This window comes from Ixodes scapularis, unplaced genomic scaffold, assembly GCF_016920785.2.
Source record: "Ixodes scapularis isolate PalLabHiFi unplaced genomic scaffold, ASM1692078v2 PGA_scaffold1__304_contigs__length_218370807, whole genome shotgun sequence".
NCBI classification, from domain to species: Eukaryota; Metazoa; Arthropoda; class Arachnida; order Ixodida; family Ixodidae; genus Ixodes; species Ixodes scapularis.
The window spans coordinates 34,049,192-34,056,156 of NW_024609846.1; positions in this window are offsets into that span (position 1 = coordinate 34,049,192).

Here is a 6,965-nt window from a genome sequence, read left to right on the forward strand (position 1 = left end):
AGACGTTATTTCTATCCCGTAAACAGCTGGAATCATGCCGTCGATCACGGTGTTTTGCAATCTGCGTTCTCAGCGGAGAAGCGAACCCTCAGGTTTTCTTCATAAGCAGTGCGGCTATTACTCGAGTAAATACAGTATATCTTAAAAAGAGCGCCCCGTGGAGTACAACAAATAAAACGCGAACACACACACTAAAGATACGATGTTACGGCTCATTCACAAGATTTAGGTTTAGCCGATGATCGCACAAATAGCAAAAAGAACGAACTGCATGACCGTGCAATCTTTCCGCTGCTTGGTTGGCCAAGGTAAAACAAAGTCAAAATTCATATCCAAAGGTTGGTTCAAACATCTGCAACGAGTACGGTATCTACGACTGCATCCGTTGCGACCAGAGCGACCGAAACGACCGATCTGCGCCGCGTGTACACACACCTGTACCAAATACTGCAACAAGCGCAGCGGGTCGTTAGCACGGCGGCTTCAGCGCCGCGGTGCCTCTAAAGAGAAGGGCACGCACTGCCACTCAATACCGTAACAGAAAATAAACAGACAGTTTTCTATAGCCTACAGCTTTATTATTTTTTTTTTCAGGATAGGCTTGCAGGGGGACGCACTCACTTGATCGAATGACTTCTTAGCGAACGCCCACGTTTCACCAAATAACACTTTAGAATATAGTCGGACGTTGCGAAGCGGAGTTTTCGGGTCGGCCAAGTGGGTTCACATTTTTGTAATGAGCCGCCGCAGACTGTCACCACGAAGCAGTGTAAGCGCAGCGCGGCGGATGGGTTGACGCACGCCCCCGTTATTCGCTAAAACGTCGATTCGCTCAAATGTCACTGTTCGCTAAAATATCATTCGCTCATGTGATATGGACCTGCTTGCAGGGTGGAGTGAATGAAAAGAAGAAAAAAAAAAGATGCAGTACGCAGTCTTGGACGATCACGACTTTAATACACCACTTTGCAAACAGTATAAATCTCGCCACACGCCTTTTCTACGATTATAAAAGATGATGTAACTTTGGCAGCGATATAGCAACGTGGAAATATGATTTTGTGATCAGATAGACGTTGCGAGCGTTCAGGATTGCTACAGTAATCACTTTTCTTGGATGATGAAAACGAATGCAAATTCGCATCCTATATACGGTACGCACCAGTAACACCTTGAACTTGAGCACACGCATGGAATGCGACAAATAAGAAATTCGGGCGATGTTCGAGGACACAAATTCTTAGAAAGCGCCACTGTAGTCGAACTAAACAAACACGACGGTACGGGTGTTTTTGCTGTCTTCAGAGTGCCACCACCACATCACCGCCACCGCACTAGTAGGTGGGTCTCCACTTCTAGAACGTACTGGGTTATTATTCACTCAAAATCTCTCTTGCGAATATATAGCGAATAAAAGCGCTCGTAGGGAATATATTCGCTACAGCAGCGATGAAAAGTCGGTTTGCAGAGTCCTGTATTCGCTACAGACACGAAAAATGAAAATAACAAGATGTCGAGCAACCTAACATACAAAAATAGGTACGTAGCGAATGAATCCATCCCAAAAGATACAATTTTTTCGTAGCGAATATTTTTTCACCGCGGTGTAGCGGAAAGCATTTTTCAAGGTTAAGGGACCTAGTCTTTTTTATATTTTGCGTTTTGGCTAAAAGAGATTGGTAGCGAATGAATCTCAGAGCGCAGAGCACAAAGCCTAACTTGTGCTCGAAAACGAAGAACCAAAGAAGTAAAATCTGCGGCCAATCGTTCTTTCCTTTTGCCTTTTTTTTTTCTTTTGTTTTTTAATCTATTACTGTACCGTCGAGAGAGGGGGTAGGGAGAAGAATGGGGACGAAGGGTTGGCTGTAAAGGGGTCCATGTCACATGAGCGAATGACGTTTTAGCGAACAGCGACATTTGAGTGAATCGACGTTGTAGCGAATAACGGGGGCGCGCGTTAACCAATCCCCCGCGCTGCGCTTACGCCGCTTCGCGGCGATAGTCTGCGGCGGCTCATTACAAAATTGTGAACCCACTTGGCCAACCCGAAAACGCCGCTTCGCGGCATCCGACTGTTCGCTAAAGTGTCATTCGGTGAAACGTGGACGTTCGCTAAAACGTCATTCGATCAAGTGAGCGCCTCCCGCTGTAAAGAGAGAGCCTCAAGCCTACATTAAAAAAAAAAAAAAAAACACTACAACACGACGCCGGACCCGGGAAAACGCCTGCCAATATGAAGCCACGAATTTTCAGAAGCGCGGGAGACGTACCAAAAATTAGAAGTGATATTCAGACGAAAGGAGCTATAATGGAGGTAACAAGTGTTGACCTCAGCGGCGCTTTGCGCCGTGATTGTGCGGAGTGTCCGTGCAAGCGCTTCGTTAGAACGGTGGAGTTCGTTCAGCTTGCCCCGGACATTCCAGTTGGCGCTTGCATTGATTGCTGGCATCGTCCGGTTTCGCACATCGAATTGGGTAACGTTTCAGAACTCATTTCTTTACTTCTGATTTTGCAAGTATGTTTGTGGAAATGAACTGTCTTCTCACCTAGCGAAGGTCTGGGGGTATAAGCAATTTAACTCTAAACATATTTATTAAGCAACAACTTGCTAAGTGTTCTGGATTCCGTTCGCGCTTGTGGAAATGAAGTGAACAAGCTGAGCCTGTTTTAAAGTGGTGCCAATCAGTCATCGATCACCAAGTCGTTGAAGTGCGACGTTTTTTCGATAGACTGTTTTATCGAAAAGCTTTCCGCGTTTGTTTTGTCGACACTCCTCGCGACGGTTCGTCGCAAGGTGTGTGGACGAACCGTCGCATTTCGTGAACAGATATCCTTCTGCGACGAAACGTCGCAGCAGGATATGTGTTCTCGAAACCATGCAGCATCGACAAAACGTGTGACTATGACAAGTGTGTCAATGAAAAGTTGTCAACGAAACGCAGTCCCACGAAACGAGTTTTGATAAAACGATAGGGACCCGTTCTCTAGCGTTTCCAGAGGTCCGCTTTGCCATAATGACTGCCTAAATCCATGCGATGATCATATGACAAAATGGCTAAAGCATGTATCTGCAATTTGCATATACAAATATTTTAATCGCTTTTATTTTCTTCACATATTTTATCAGAAATCAAAAAAAAAAAAAAAAAAAAACTGCCCTGGTACGAAAAATTGCTGATGTACCCGTGCTCACATTCTCTCGGAGTTTACATACAGCAACATATTGTGTCTGAGATGACATAGAACGATCCGATGCGCTCACTGACAACAACCGCATGTTAAGTGACATAATATAGGAAAGAGGCATGTCCTCCTCTCATAACGTTAGATGCAAAAATAGAGCATCGTATGTGAAACACCGTACCATTTATTTTTTTGCTTCTCTCGTATTCTTGAAGCTTTCAAATATTCCGTGCATAGGAGGAAGAAAAGTTCAAGCTGTAAATATATTGAGCTTCAATCATTTTTACCGTCACTAGCGTCGTCCTCAACACTTAAACGCCTGCTTTCATTGGTGCCGACTGTATCGCAATATTGAAAACTAGGGCTGGGCGTCGATTAAAACTTTTAACCGGATTAATCGGCAGCCTTTAATCGATTAAATAATTGATTAATCGGTCTCGTTTATTTCCATGCATATAATATTGCTCAAAAGTAAAAATTGCATCTATTTTATTTCTTTTTGCTGAATATGTGTTAAACGACGTAATAATTTCAATTATGAATCAGCTTCGATATACAGTTGAAAACAGTTAAAAAACACTCACACTCACATATATTAAAAAACACTCACAAACTTCTGCTCCATGAGGCAAAAATGTTCGTTGATATTTTCCGAAAAGGGCGGCCTCCCTTGATTGCTCACAGCAGTCTCTGCTGCGCTAAACAGACACTCGCACGGCGTTGAAGTCTCTGGGAGATGTGTAACCTTCTGGACTTGTCTGAAGTTACAAATCTCCCCCTTCCAGTTTACCTTAAGTTAATACTTCACCTAAATTTTTCACTTCATATAGGTGTGCTGGTCCGTGTCTGCATGGTGAAAACATTTCATCTTTATTGAATTGTGGTTCGTCAAAAGTTTACCGATTAACCGGTTAAACAAATTAATCGCGATTAAAGCATTAATCGATTAATCGGTAGGGTAATCGATCAATTGCCCAGCCCTATTGAAAACATATGTTTAAGGTTGAGCAGATGACGTCAGTAGCGCTAAAGAAAGGGTTCACTTTGCATCGAATAAGGTTCGTAGCGGTGAACTCTTCTGCAAGTCAACCCAGATAAAAAAAGCATCTAATGTGACCCAAATAAAAAGTGTTCGAGGTGACCGAGATAAAAATATATCCGGGTGACCCATTAAAAAGATTTTCAAGGTGACCCAGGTAAAACATTTTCGAAGTGACCCAGATAAAAGTTTTCCAAGGTGCCCCAGATAAAGCATTTTCAAGCAGACCCAGATATATTCATCAAAATATATACACCACGAGTTTGAAAATAGTGGTGGATAAATAGCGGATACATCCGCTACCGGGTTTAGAGTGTAGCGACACACGACGAAAATTCACGGTCAAGGATTGCGCTTTTACGGGGACCAATGAGCTTCCACCACGCCATCCACATCAACGATCACCACCGACGCCATGATTGCAGATAGAAGGAGCCTGGCACGACCGGCATGCAACGCGCGCGACCGAGCTCTCGTCGACCTGTGATTGATCTGTCGTTGCGGTCGCTCCCGTCATTCCCGAACGTAACGAAAACGTTCAGCCCGGCCCAACTCCTTGCGTTGCGAACGAACACGAACAAAACGACCGTTTGGCGTTTCGTTGCTATGGTAACTCGTCGTTCTAACCGGTTGCAATCGTTCGTAAGCGTAGTGGTCGCTCCAAACGCAGGTATGTGAACGGGCCTTTAAGGTCGAACCAACAGAGGGAATCCGGCACGCCCCAGCCAATAAACAGCGTGTTAATTTCTTGGCGAACTGGAGATCTTTTGTCGTGCAAGCAAAGTTTCGATAGCGCTCTCAGTAATAGGACTTCGTCAGATTGTGGGCACCTCGGACGGGATTGAAACCCGCCAAATGGGGCCTGTAGGCCTGCGCTTCTCCCTAGAGCCGCCGATACTTTTTATATGTATTATTCTGGTCAAAAGTCACCGAAACGGCTATGAAACAAAATATAGTCGCACCATTTGGACAAAATAGTGGGATTGTGAAAATAATTCCTGCAATTGGTAAAGAGAAAGTATTGAGTTTGCAAACGTGTTGAAATTGCAGCCGTCGGAATCCCTTTCGCGACAAATTCATTTGGGTATGCCGAGGCACACGGAATCCCGCGCAAAAGAAGCTGTGGTCCACTCGCGGCCTCGTGCTTGTTGTTTTTATATCTCTAGCTTACTCACTGCGGGCATGCAGCCATCTGACACTCACTCATCTGTCGCCATTTCTGCCTCTCACGGGGAGTTTCAAGCGGTGCATGACGACGTCGCAAAGCGAGCAATTCTCGAACACGTGTCGCCATTAGAAAACTGCAACTTGCCGTAACTGAATGGCAACAATTTGTGGTTGAATGTATAATGTCTCAATATGTAGTTTCTGGAAAATGCAAATATCGAAAGTTGCTTCGTATTTTAATGCCTCGTGGTTTTCGTTAGTTGTCGTGATTCTCTTTTGTAGCACTCGAAAATAACACTATTTTGACTTAATTTTTTTATTAAAATTCACATTCTCTCTAAAATAGATTTCTTACTGTTTTAATTCACTATACCCAACGGACAATTGGTTTAGATTATCGTGGACAATGGAACGTTATACGTCGAGAAAACAATTCTTACACATTAGAAACTGTGGTAAATTAAGATGTTAATAAAAAGCGAGCAACTAAGAATAACCGTAATATTGAGACATTAAAGTAGATTTTAAAAACAATTATTCAATTTAACAAATTTTATGACTGCAGAATACATTCAAAGAAAGTTATAGACCGTCAAATCTAAAGCAGAACGTCCTGCAAGGTGGGGTTGCACTCGTAAAGCATTTTATTGTGAAGGTCTTCTTCCAGCATCGATGCACGCGCTTGAGACTTCTAAAAACAAACAAAATGATACTTGTAGGATGTGATTTGAGTGTATATCTCACCTCACTGGCACAGCTATTGCTAGATTTTGATTGCCTAAGTGCCTTGATGTTGCCTGACAAAAATATAGAGATAAAATAAATTTTTTCTTTTTGGCAGCAGGACTTTGGACTGGGTGTTTCTTAAAAATGTATCACACATTTACCAAATCACTGATGCAATATTTCTTGAATTAACCCCATAATGGCAGTGGACGAGACACAGCAATGAACGTTCAAAGTGTTAAAAACGCCCCTTTGTACGATTGTTTCTGGGAACGATTTTGTCTGTTCAGGGTTCGCCTGGAGAACCATTTTGTCTGGAGTAATTTCGACTGGAACCATTTTGTCCAGGATAATGTTCTCCTGGACCACATTATTCTCCATTCGCTGTAATAGGACTAATTACGGACTCTCTTTTCGTCGTGCTGCTTGTTGAAACCTGCCGTTGTAGAGCAAAACAACATGGAAAGATGTCCTTATCCCCGCAATTAAAAATGAGAAACGTCCCGACAGCGCACCTGCAACTCTTGTAAAAAAATGGCAGCGTGCACGACACGGACTGTCGCCACATGTGAAAATGATCGAATCACGATGGATTAGTTGCCAGGGATACGACTAAAACTATATATAAATGTCTACATTTTTAGTGCAATCTTCAAATGTCCTCGGGTTATGAAAAAAAAGCGGTTACTATTTAAATCTTGGAACACATGTGCAAGCAAATGAACCCAAAATAACACAAAGATTAGAAAAATACATCTTACCAAAAAATGTGTAGTGCACCTACGCCATATATCTGGCTTTTGTGAAAGCTTATTTGCCTTGCACTAAAACCACATACACGCGGAGATGC